Source organism: Vulpes vulpes, chromosome 14 (assembly GCF_048418805.1).
Source record: "Vulpes vulpes isolate BD-2025 chromosome 14, VulVul3, whole genome shotgun sequence".
In the NCBI taxonomy this organism is placed as follows: Eukaryota; Metazoa; Chordata; class Mammalia; order Carnivora; family Canidae; genus Vulpes; species Vulpes vulpes.
The window spans coordinates 63,784,637-63,796,525 of NC_132793.1; positions in this window are offsets into that span (position 1 = coordinate 63,784,637).

Genomic DNA, 11,889 nt, shown 5'->3' on the forward strand with positions numbered 1-11,889 from the left:
TGTTTGTTGAGCTGAGTGACAATGATTTCCTTTTCCTTAATTTTTTAGTTTACCAAAACATCTTCTGGATCTGATTCATTTAGCTTGGTCTGGTAAAAGGATTGTTTTCTTCCTGCTTGGCATATGCTTATTAATGAGTTCTCATATTTCTTTCCATCAAGGGCTGTTTACTTTGTGGAACTCTAAAGTGAGAATCATTCTCCACAACATCCTCCTAAATGCCCTGGTTTTGACCACCCCTTTAAGTACACCAAACAGTCAGCTAAAATGGTAGCTTGTGCCTTTCCTCTCACTATGCTTTCTGGTAAAACATAAGTGGGATTTAAACCACAAATGACCAATTAAAGCACTTCATGCCTTTTTCCTATAGCCATAAGACAGTAGTTATCCTAAGTAAATATAACAAATAGGCTATTTTGTGGTAGTCTAACCCTAGCAACACACACACACACACACACACACACAACATATATATATATATATATATATAATATAATATAAACACACACACACACACTTTTTTTTTTAAATCAAAGCCTTAAAAAAACAATGTCATGACTTTTTGTAGTATGCACAATGAAAGAAATACATATGTATTCTGCTATGGAACTAAGCATTGTTTGAGGCCGAAGCAATTCATCCTGGACTGTTCTCCTCTGCAGTGTCCAGCAAATTGCATGACCTGCTTGTTAGACTTGACAATAGCGTTTTACCTAACAAAGGCCTCTGCAGCTCTGAGCAGCAGTGGAATGTCAGAACGAGCACATTTCACACACAGATGTGCAGCCATAATAGCCTCTAAGAAGATGCATGTGGCAGGGAGGTGAGGGTGGGGGTTGGGCGCTTGGAGTGTGTGTGTGTGTGTGTGTGTGTGTGTGTGTGTGTGTAGTTTGGGGGCCGTTGGGAGAAGCAGGCCAACAGTTAGCAGTAGGGACATGGCCCCGCTGACCACATTTAATCAGCCCTCTGTAAACAATTCAACATTTTCATTGTTCTCTAAAAACTAATAAAGAGAAACAAGCACTTTTCATTCATCTTGAAGTAATTTTCTGTCAGGTTGGAGCCCCTTGTGGCCTCCAGCTTGTGCAATGCTAGCTGTGTGATACAACAACTATTGCAATTTATTTTACAAACTCTGGTCATTCACATGTCAGTTAGTGTTCACCAAGCCGGCATCTGAAATTGTGCAGTTAACGAGTTTTACAACATTTCTATCAAGAGAAACTGTTTAGCATAACTGACTCTTAAGGAGTTATTATACCTCTAAAAATCCATTTTAAGGGGCATTATTTAAATAAAATAGAAAAACGGTTCACTGCCTTTTAAAGGGGCTACAAAAAAAGTCCATCAGCTCCAGTGCAGTAATCCTCAGCTTAAAGCACTCTTGAGAGTACTTCTGGGAATTGTCAGCATAATGAAATGTTTTGTGAAATGTCCAGATAGATTCCTCTACTCAACAATTTTACTGCACCATATTTATTTTCCTTCCAGTTTTTAAAGAAGTGAATGACTTTTTGAGAGGATGACTCTATGTTGTGTAGATTAACTGAGCACATTATTACCCAGGTTGTAGCAGAAGTGATGGTTCTGTTTGCAGCGTTATCCGTACGCATCTGCAAACGGGGGCAAAGAAGAGAAAGGCAGCTTTTCTCTCCTTAGTACGTTAGCTCTGAAAGGGTTAAATCACTACGCGGCCTACAGATTTTGTTTTTTCCTCAGTGCCACGTTTCCTCAAGCTTTTTAACAACTTCAGTACAACACAGCCCCTGTAAACAGTTTCTTTAAACTTTAAAAAATGGACTCTGTTTTCTTACCCTAAATATAAATGCAGGAAAACCCACACGCTTGTACTTTGGCACATGCATAATGATGCATATCATTTGAATCTGGCCCATTTCAATAGGAGATGCTATTGAACATTTTACTTAAAGAACAGTAGATTCCTCACATTAATTGAGATGGCCAATGACCCCAAACCAATTAATGGCTAGAGTCCGTAATAGAGCACTATATGGCATAGCAGTAAGTTCATTTAGCATATTATATTACCTAAAGGGAGTAGAAGCCACCACTTGTAATGTAAATGGCTTAATGGTTCTTTCTACAGTGAGCAAGGCCAGGAGAAAAATTATATTCTGCTGTAACAAGAGATACTCCATATCCCTGGGAGGTGGATCTGTAACAGGGTACATTTTCATTTTGCAACAAATGGTCCCCTAATTTTGTAGACTGATGTTTGTGCACAGGACTTTGATTTTCAGAGGGAGACAGGCAGGTGTTCTTGGGCCTGTTAGCTGTATCTGCCCATAAGAAGCACAGTAACATCCGTGAGCCAAATACAATTTGACATAATTCATACCTTTATTGCCTCCTACAGAATGATATTATTTCATGCTGGCACATTAATGTTTCCAGCACAATACTGTCATTCCTGGAAATTTTACCTTTTGAAGTTCAGATATTGAAGAATGAGTTTTAAAATTCTCTAACTGCCTTAGATTTGGGAAAAATGCAACTTATTCCAAGGTCAGCGTTTTTTTGCTCTTTTTGATATTTGGTGGCACTGCAGATAATGTTCAGATAATGGGGAAAGGTCATAGCTGAAAAACTCTTACCTCTTCTTGGCCAAAGAGTTTGTTCCTCTTCTATTTCCGTGTTTGCAAGTAAGATTTCATCAACTTCTCATGTCATACTTGGCTCTCATTTGTTCCCCTAGTGATGTAAAGTCAGGAGATGTTGACAAAAATGTTTAGATGATGGCACTTGAATCTGTTTGATGTAGTATTTAGATCTGTCGTGATATTCCAGCATTCCAAATTAGTTAGGTCAGATGGAGGATAAAGTTTCCTGTTGCTGGCATAACAAATTACCACAAATTTAGTGGCTTGAAATCACACAAGTTTATTAGCGTACAGTTCTGTAGTTCAGTGGTCTCTCTGGATTAAAATCACTTGTTGACAAAGCTGTGTCCCTTCTGAAGGCTCTAGGGGAGTAGTAGCCTTTCCCTTGCTTTTTCTATCTTCTAGAGAATGCCTGCTTTCCTTGACTCATGGCCTCTTCCTCCATCTTCCAAACTAGCAGTGGTAAGTCGAATCCTCCTCATATGGCATCTGACTCTGCTCCATTGTCACCTTTCTTTTTCACTGACTGCAGCTGGAAAACGTTCTGTACCTTTGAGGATTCATGTGATTAGATTGGGCCTACCCAAATAATATAGGATAATCTTTCCATCTCAAGGTCCATATCTCAAAACACATCTTCAAAATCTCTTTTGCCATGCAAGATACAGTATTTATAGGTCCTGAAGAATGGGACTTGGACATCATTGGTGGGAGGTGGGAGTTAATGGCATTGATCTGCCTACCATGTGGAATCTCTGAGAGTTCTTTCTCATAGCAATATTTGGAGAGTTAATTGCAGTTCCTAGGCATCTCCAAACTTTTAAAATCATGCATAGAAATAGTTTTAAAAGTTTGATTACAGGGGATCCCTGGGTGGCTCAGCGGTTTAGCGCCTGCCTTTGGCCCAGGGCACAATCCTGGAGTCCAGGGATCGAGTCCCGCGTCTGGCTTCCGGCATATAGCCTGCTTCTCCCTCCTCCTGTGTCTCTGCCTCTCTCTCTCTCTCTGTGTCTTAAATAGATAATAAATAAATAAATAAATAAATAAATAAATAAATAAATAAATCTTAAAAAAAAGTTTGATTACATATCCTAGGATAGGTACATATCCTTCTAAACCATCCTACTATTATCTATATTAATAGTATATATACTGTTAGTAAAGCTTCATTTCTTTTTGGCATATAAATAAAAAACGATCTTCTCAAGGTTTCTTTGCACCTCAGTGTGTCATCTTGTATGCCCCCAGGGCTGTGTGCCCCTAATTTTGGAGGAGAAGGAGAGAGGATGAAGTTTGGGTTAACTTATGTAAATGTGGTTCTTTATTCTTTCAGAAATAGAAATAGTCCAGAGTGAGGAAGGGATTGCAGAGACTTTTTGGTAGTGTCGAACTACTTTTTGGGTGAGGAGTTAAGAGTAGAACAGTATAGAATGTAACATGCCCAAAACTTTCCTGAAAGTTTAGACCTGCCAATTACAGAATTATAAGACATATGCCATTGTATAAAAGACTAGAAAGAGACTCTTCACCAAGAGCTCTAGAATAAGAGGGTGTCTCATCGAATAGCTACTCATGTCAGTACAGTTGAAAATCCCAAGAAGCCAATTGTTCAACAAGCGTCTTAAACACTCATGGCAAGGTCCATGTGAAACTGAGCTGAGAGAAAGGGTGATTCTGCTAAGTTCATTTTAAATCATAGTTTTTGATTTTGAAAACATCTGCATCCCACCAGCCACTCTTGATCTCCATGCCATATAGGCCTGTTACAATGTAGGAAACCCAGAAATTGTGACACAAGCTGACTCTGTTAAGTCCCCTTGTGTTAAAATGTGAGATGTTTTTAGAGCAGTCACCCTCAAAAAATGGGATCTTGCTAAGGTATGCTGACACACCGCTGAAATCTAAAAGAGCTTCTGTTGGCAAAAGAAAGTAGATTGCCACAAAAACATACATCTATTAGGAAACAAGTCAATGAGTGTTTGGCAGTTGCCATAAGTGTCCCAGAAGCAGTCAGGGCAGTGTATTTTATCTTAACTTTTTCCAGGTCACTTCCATTCTCTTCCTGAAAAGTAGGCAGGTAGTCTTCCTACATCCTTCACTGATAGTTTCCATCAGTGATCTCAAAATGTAACCGATAACGTGTCAATGATCACTGTAGAAAGAAGTTAAACATTACAGTAAAATTTCCCCATTGAAACCCAATACAGGGATTAGCAAAAATAGGGAATCTGTTTTATTTGCATTTAATTTGTACCTTCACACTATTATCTCCTATGTTTTAGTTTCAGGAAATGTGGTCTCAGGCTATTATAACCACATTTCATGCTGCTGTTGCACTGTTATTTGATCTCTATGGTTGGAAATGACTTACTGAAAAAATAAAGCTAGCATACTTTATTTTAATTATACCAGTGCAGTGTCTAAATAAAAAATGTACTTTATATTTAATGTGGAGCACAGATTAACAGTTTTATGGGACATAAAATCTATCTATATCATTTTCTATTTACACATTAGTTATATATCTTTCTCTCAGCAAAACAAATGCCTATGGTGTGAAAACAAGGAAGGAGAGCATCGAAGTTACAATCACATGGGCAGTAAATAACATCTTAATTGGTCTGGAATGCCGGAGTTTGATTTTTTTTCCGCCTGGCTTTTATTTATTGATCTCTATAGCTTATTTATCTTTCCAGTGATTTGTACAAGTCTATCTCCTTTCCTCAATAAGCCAATGCGTATGGTGGTTTTATATTGCACATCCCATCTGGGGAAATGGTCTAGTGAGAGAAGTGCAGTTGCTCCTGGAAAAGCCATTATTTAAAAGCTCTTGTAGAGGTAACTTCTTAGGTTTTATACTTTGTCTTCTGGAAAAACAAAGGAAAAAGAAGAAGTGTGGCTGTTATGAAGTTGCCACCCAATGTATGTTTCAACAATTCTCTTCTCTCCCTTGTTTGGCAGCAGTAAGAAAATAAAGAAGGATTTATAGTGTACACTGGGAAATGTTTTCTAAGTGTTCCTGTACACGATTTAGCTCCTAGTGAAGGAAGCAGACAGGAATGGATTATGTATATCTCATACATAATATGTAAACTTTGGGTTTTCCTCTGTATGCATTTCTGCAGTTTCAGTCCTACTATCTTCTTAAATAGCTCTTTAGGATAAACTACACTTCAAGTGACACATTATGCCCCATAGTGTGGTTGAGAACTGGCAAATGTAACCATTCTCAGGAAAACTAGTTGGCAAAAGGTCCAATACTTCTAGTTTGTAGCTATCCAGAGTTAAAGCGAACCCTGGAAAATTAGTCATTTTTTTCCCTCCTAAATCAATGATCCCCTTGTTCATGTCAGCACTTCCAGTGTTTGTCATGATTCTGTTTGGTTGTCTTGATCTCACAGAATATTAGAAAAGTGCTCTGAAAGATTCCCTCTGTTGATAGCTGAGAGAAAAACACGTTTACAGATGGCAGTGCTATACTTACACTATGCAAGTGATGCTTTGCAAAGTGATTTTGTAAACATATTCCAAGGAAGAGACTCTGCTATCCCATCATCACCCTAATATAACCTTAAGTGCTTTAAAATGAGCTAATGAAAATTTGGGGCAGGTCTTTTAGAGAATGCATTTGCATTTGACATAATTAGTGGTAGGCAGATCTTACTACATCCAGAGGGAATCTCAAGACAACTGCTTGGTCGACTATTAGTGCTTAATTTCTGAATGTCAAACCCTGCACGTCTTAATTTCTAGAGAATAAGCTCAATTGAACTTGCTCCCCAGTTATGCAAAAACTGCTCAGATAAAACCAAGTGGACACCAATGTAATGAATGTGGTTATTAAATTGTTTCAATTGAAAGAACCCTATTCTTACACCATCATAATGGGAACAATTTATCCCCACTGATCGGGCTGTCTCTCTCTTTCTCTCTCTCGCTCTCTCTTTTTCTGAGCTCTCTTTGATCTTGAAGCATATTGCAGTGGTGTGTCCTATTGAAAAGCGAAACTGGGGCAATTTTAATGCTTTTGTACCTTACCAGTGCTCTATTTTTTCACTGTTTAAAAATAGCTGTTAATTATAAGTGCAGTTTAAATGTCTCAAGTGACCCAGAAATGCAGGTTGGAATGAGACAGATTGTGTGTCTCATATAAAACAGATGTACTCTCACGGAGCATTCTGAATTCAGTCTTCTCTCTGTATCCTTCTCTTGGGTTATTTCAATCAGGTATTGAGCTGGTCTAGCCCTGTGCTATAAAATCCCATACATTTGAAGCGGGGGGGAAAAAGCAAATCTCTCTCTCTCTTTCTCTGCCCTGTAAAGAGCCTCTTTTGTATATCACTCCCTAGTATGTGGGTGAATATGGTTTTTGGTGTTAGATAATGGGACAAGGACCACTTTCCTGGCCTGGAAGACCATATGATTTTTCTAGAGCCCCATTTTGCCTGCCTCCTGAGTCAGGAGGGTGTGGCTTAAAAAGAACACTGCAGTAGTGATAAACATATTCCTTGAGGTCCTTCTTCAGCTTGATTCAATAGTGCCTGAGGACAAATTACTCTGCTAGATTTCAAAGATCTTTGATTCTTCACTGGTTTTAGAAACTTGTGTTTTTAGCGTCTTGCTAAGGCTTACATGCTGGAGATGGTTACACTGTTAGTGATGTTTCAGGGACCAAGGCCTTAACAAGCAATGTACTAACTCAGTAAAATCATGGTATTCATGTATTCTGCTACAGTCTGAACAAATCTGGTACTTACCTAATTATATGTGCTTGTATGTATGTAGGAGATTTGAGGATGTTCCTACTTAGTGAAGTTACAAAAAGTGGTCTCAAAGGTGAGTTTAAGATAAAGTACATTCCAGTGGTTTGATGATCTTTCCCAAGTTTCTTAAAAACTTTGGTATGCATCCTGAAGCCTCATGAATCTGAACATTTGGACAGTGAGGGCATTCAAAACTCATCCCCTCCTCCACTTGGATTGAAATCCCATGGTCTTGTATCCCCTGCTGTTGTGATGGAAATGTGTTTCAGAAGGAGGAGGCAGTTTAGATGTGCATTGGCTGCCTATCTGCTTCTAGCTAGAAATGCCCAACAGAAGAGTTCTTCATTGCCATAGCCACCACACTGAACATAGTCATGGTGTGGGCTTAGAGACCGGTTCTTTACATTCTTTCCAGAGAAGTTGTAGACATTTTTGTCAAGTTCTAAATGAAGACCCTGGTTTGAACATTTGTTAATGGCTAATTTTCCAAATCAGTAATTCTAATTTAATTGATTGATATGACTCTACTATAATCATTCTAATTCTGATCATTCTAATTTGCTCACTAGGATTTATTCCATTTGGTGTTTATTGTCTTATAAATGACAGTCTAAAACACTTGAGTTATGGTTTCATGCCAGGCTGGTGGTTTATTTTCAGGAAGAGGGAAAGGTATGGCCTCAGGTCACTTTAAGAGGATCTATGTCATGCAGAGTTGGTGCTGAAAGTGAGTTCAGAAAAAAGCATTTTTAAAGTCCGTATCATAAAAATATTACACTTAATGAGGTACATTTATATTGCTTTTGAAGAGGAATGATAACATTTATGGACACAATACAAATCATACTTTTTTTTTTTTTAGTTTCAGGGGTAGAATTTAGTGATTCATCAGTTGCATGTAACACCCAGTGCTCATTACATCAACATACTATTTCTAAGTAGAGTAATTCTGAAAGTGGAACTGTTGGGAAAGGCAGTCCTTGTGTGTTCAAAGAACTCCCACTCATCTGCAGGGGAATGGGCTGTGGGCCTGGAACTTTACTTCCCAAGAGATAAAGAGTTTCTCACAGCCTGAACTGAACTGGTCACCTTGTGAGGAAAAATCTTTCCCTGTTTCAGACTCAGTATGTGTTCCTTTGTTCTGCTTAGCAAATGTGTCATATGGCTGTATCTTTTCCCTCAAGGGAGGGGACAAGACCCTTCATCCTATGGCCCAAGATGGGTGTGTGTAGGCTAATGGTCCTGTGGCTGGCAGGAGTTACCATGGCCATGAGGAACTGATGAAGCTGAGCTTACTCTGTCTTTTCTTCATGTGAGTAAAATGTTGCTCCATCTGGTCCCTGACTGCACTGAGTTTTCCTTGGCAACTCAGATACTAAGAGGCAGTGGGCAGTGATGGTCTGACTTCACCTCTTGGTGATAGGCAACAGATGCCACTTCTCAGTAGAACAGATTACTGTAAAAGGTATATGGGTTTGGAAATGTTGTCAGTCCTTTGTTTCTAATCAGGCTATTGGTGACATGGAGTGGAAAATGAAAAAGACTGGTGTCTAACTGGGGTCGTTGCTAGCTGTTGATCATGGATGCTGAATTGGCACTGGGATGATGAAATCCAGATCTGGATAAAAATCTGGATTGATGGTAGGTGCAAGGATAGGTTAGACTCTAGGTAAAACCTGGTTTTGCGGGATCAGCAGGCTAGAATGGGAATGTCCTACTTTGGAAAGCCAGGTATTAGAACTGTCCGTGGAAGTGACAAAAGAATGAGGAGAAGAGCAAGCAGTGAGCTGGAAGCCAGATAGACATTTAAGACCAGGGGAGCCTCCAATTCCAGATGTCCAAATGAGGAATTAGTCCAAAATCAGGCAATTGCCAGCAACCAGTCACCTGGGTTGCTGAGGAGGAATGGCCAAGCAGCAAGAGCCACAGGTATGAGACCTTGGAAACAAATAGGACTATGATGGATGAGGCAGCTTTCTGACTTCAGGTGCCAGAGGAAAGGAGAGACCTTAGATCCACAGGGGGAGCAAAGCCGGGAGGGAATTGCATTCTGGCTTTGCTGAAGTGAGAGCTGACTTCTGGGAGACAGATGTTGAAGGTTGGTGTGTCTCAGGAGTCTGTAGGAGCTACTTACTAGCTTTGTTCTCAGAGTCCTGAGCCCCATCTCCCTGACAGTTCTTGTTCTCCAACTCCCTCAGAAATTTCCCAGTAATAACCTGGTTCAAGCCTGATTTTAGATAGGACATCTCCAATAAAGGCAGGAAAGCACTATACCAAAATATTTACAGAGGTTATGCGGTGGTTAGGGATGTTCTTAATTTTCTCTTTCATAATTTTTATGTATTCTATACAGTGATCCTTTATTACCTCTGTAAGAATTAAAAATATAAGTTAGTCTCCTTTTAAATTTTGTGGGTTTTTTCTAGTTTTATTGAGATGTGACTGACATAAACCTTGTTTGAATTTAAGGTGTACAACATAATGATTTTTATATATGTATATAATGAAATAATTACCACAAGTTAACAGCTTTCACTTCATATAGTAATATAAATTTTTTCTTGTCATGAGAACTTAAGGCAACTTTCAGACCTATAGTATTGTTAACTCTGTCAACATGCTATACATTATATCACCAGAATTTATTTATAACTGAAAGTTTGTACCTTTTGACCATCTACACTCATCCTTTGTCCCCTACCCCAGCAACCACCAGTCTGTTCCAGCTTTCTTCCTCCTCCTCCACCTCCTTCTCCTCCCTTTTCTTTTGCAATTCTTGGGAGTGTTGATTCAAGAAAAAGAGCTGAATCTCAGTAAAAGCAGTGAGCTTTGTGGCATTTTAACTTGTCCTGATCACAATCCCAACTCCCTATCTTGGTGGTAGCCTTGAAAACCACCAGTCTACAATCACAGTGGAAACTAGCTGTATGGCAGCCAACAGCAGGGCCAGAACAGTATTAAAGCAACTTCCAAAGGTCAATCTCCAAACGTTTGTTTGTTTTATTTTAAATTTAATTAACGTATAATGTGTTACTGGTTTCAGAGGTAGAGGTCACTGATTCATCAGTCTTACATAACACCTAGTGCTCATTCATCAAGTGCCCTCCCTAAAGCTCATCACCCAGTCACCCCATCCCCCAACCTCCCTCCCCTCCAGCGACCCTCAGTTTTTTCCTATGGTTAAAAATCTCTTATGGTTTGTCTCCCTCTCTGATTTCAGCTTGTTTTATTTTTTCCTCTCTTTCTCTATGATCCTCTGTTTTGTTTCTTAAATTCTACACATGAGTGAGATCATATGATTGTCTTTCTCTGATGGACCTATTTCACTTAGCATAATATCTCTAGTTCCGTACATGTTGTTGCCAATGGCAATATTTCATTTTTTTCTGATGGCTGAGTAGTATTTCATTCCATAAATATATACCACATCTTGATCCATTCATCTGTTGATGGACATCTGGGCTCTTTCCGTAGTTTGGCTATTGTGGACATTGCTTCTATAAACATTGGGGTGTAGTTGCCCCTTTAGATCACTACATTTGTATCTTTGGGGTAAATACCCAGTAGTGTAATTACTGGGTTGTAGGGTAGCTCTATTTTCAGCATTTTGAGGAATCTCCATACTGTTTTCCAGAGTGGCTGTACCAGCTTGCATCCCACCAACAGTATCCGAGGGTTCCCCTTTATCTACATTCTTCACCAACATCTGTTGTTTCCTGACTTGTTTATTTTTGCCATTCTGATTGGTGTGAGGTGGTATGTCATTGTGGGTTTGATTTGTATTTCCCTGTTGCCAAGTGACATTGAGCATTTTTTCAGGGATCTGTTCACCATCTGTATGTCTTCTTTGGAAATGTCTGTTCAGGTTTTCTGCTCATTTCTTGATTGGATTATTTGTTCTTGGGGTGTCGAGTTTGTTAAATTCTTACAGATTTTGTATACTAGCCCTTATCTGATATGTCATTTGCAGATATATTCTCTCATTCTGTCAACTATCTTTTGGTTTTGTCGACTGTTTCCTTTGCTGTACAAAAGCCTTTTATTTTGATGAAGTCCCAATTCATTTTTGTCTTTATTTCCCTTGCTTTGGAGATGCGTCTAGTAAGAAGGTGCTGCTGCTGGTGCCACAAAGGTTGCTGCCTGTGTTTGCCTCTAGGATTTTGATGGATTCCTTTCTCACATTTAGGTCTTTCATTCATTTTGAGTCTATTTTTGTGTATGGTGTGAGGAAGGTTACATTCTTCTGCATGTGTCTTTCCAATTTTCCCAACACCATTTGTTGAAGAGACTGCCTTTTTTCCACTGGATATTCTTTCCTGCTTATTCAAAAATTAGTTGACCATGAGTTGAAGGTTCATTTCTAGGCTCTCTATTCTGTTCTGTGGATCTATGTGTCTGTTTTTGTGCCTGTACTGTACTGTTTTGATCACAACTTTGGAATAGAGCTTGATGTCCAGAATTGTGATGCCACCAATTTTGATTTTCTTTTTCACCATTCCTTTGGC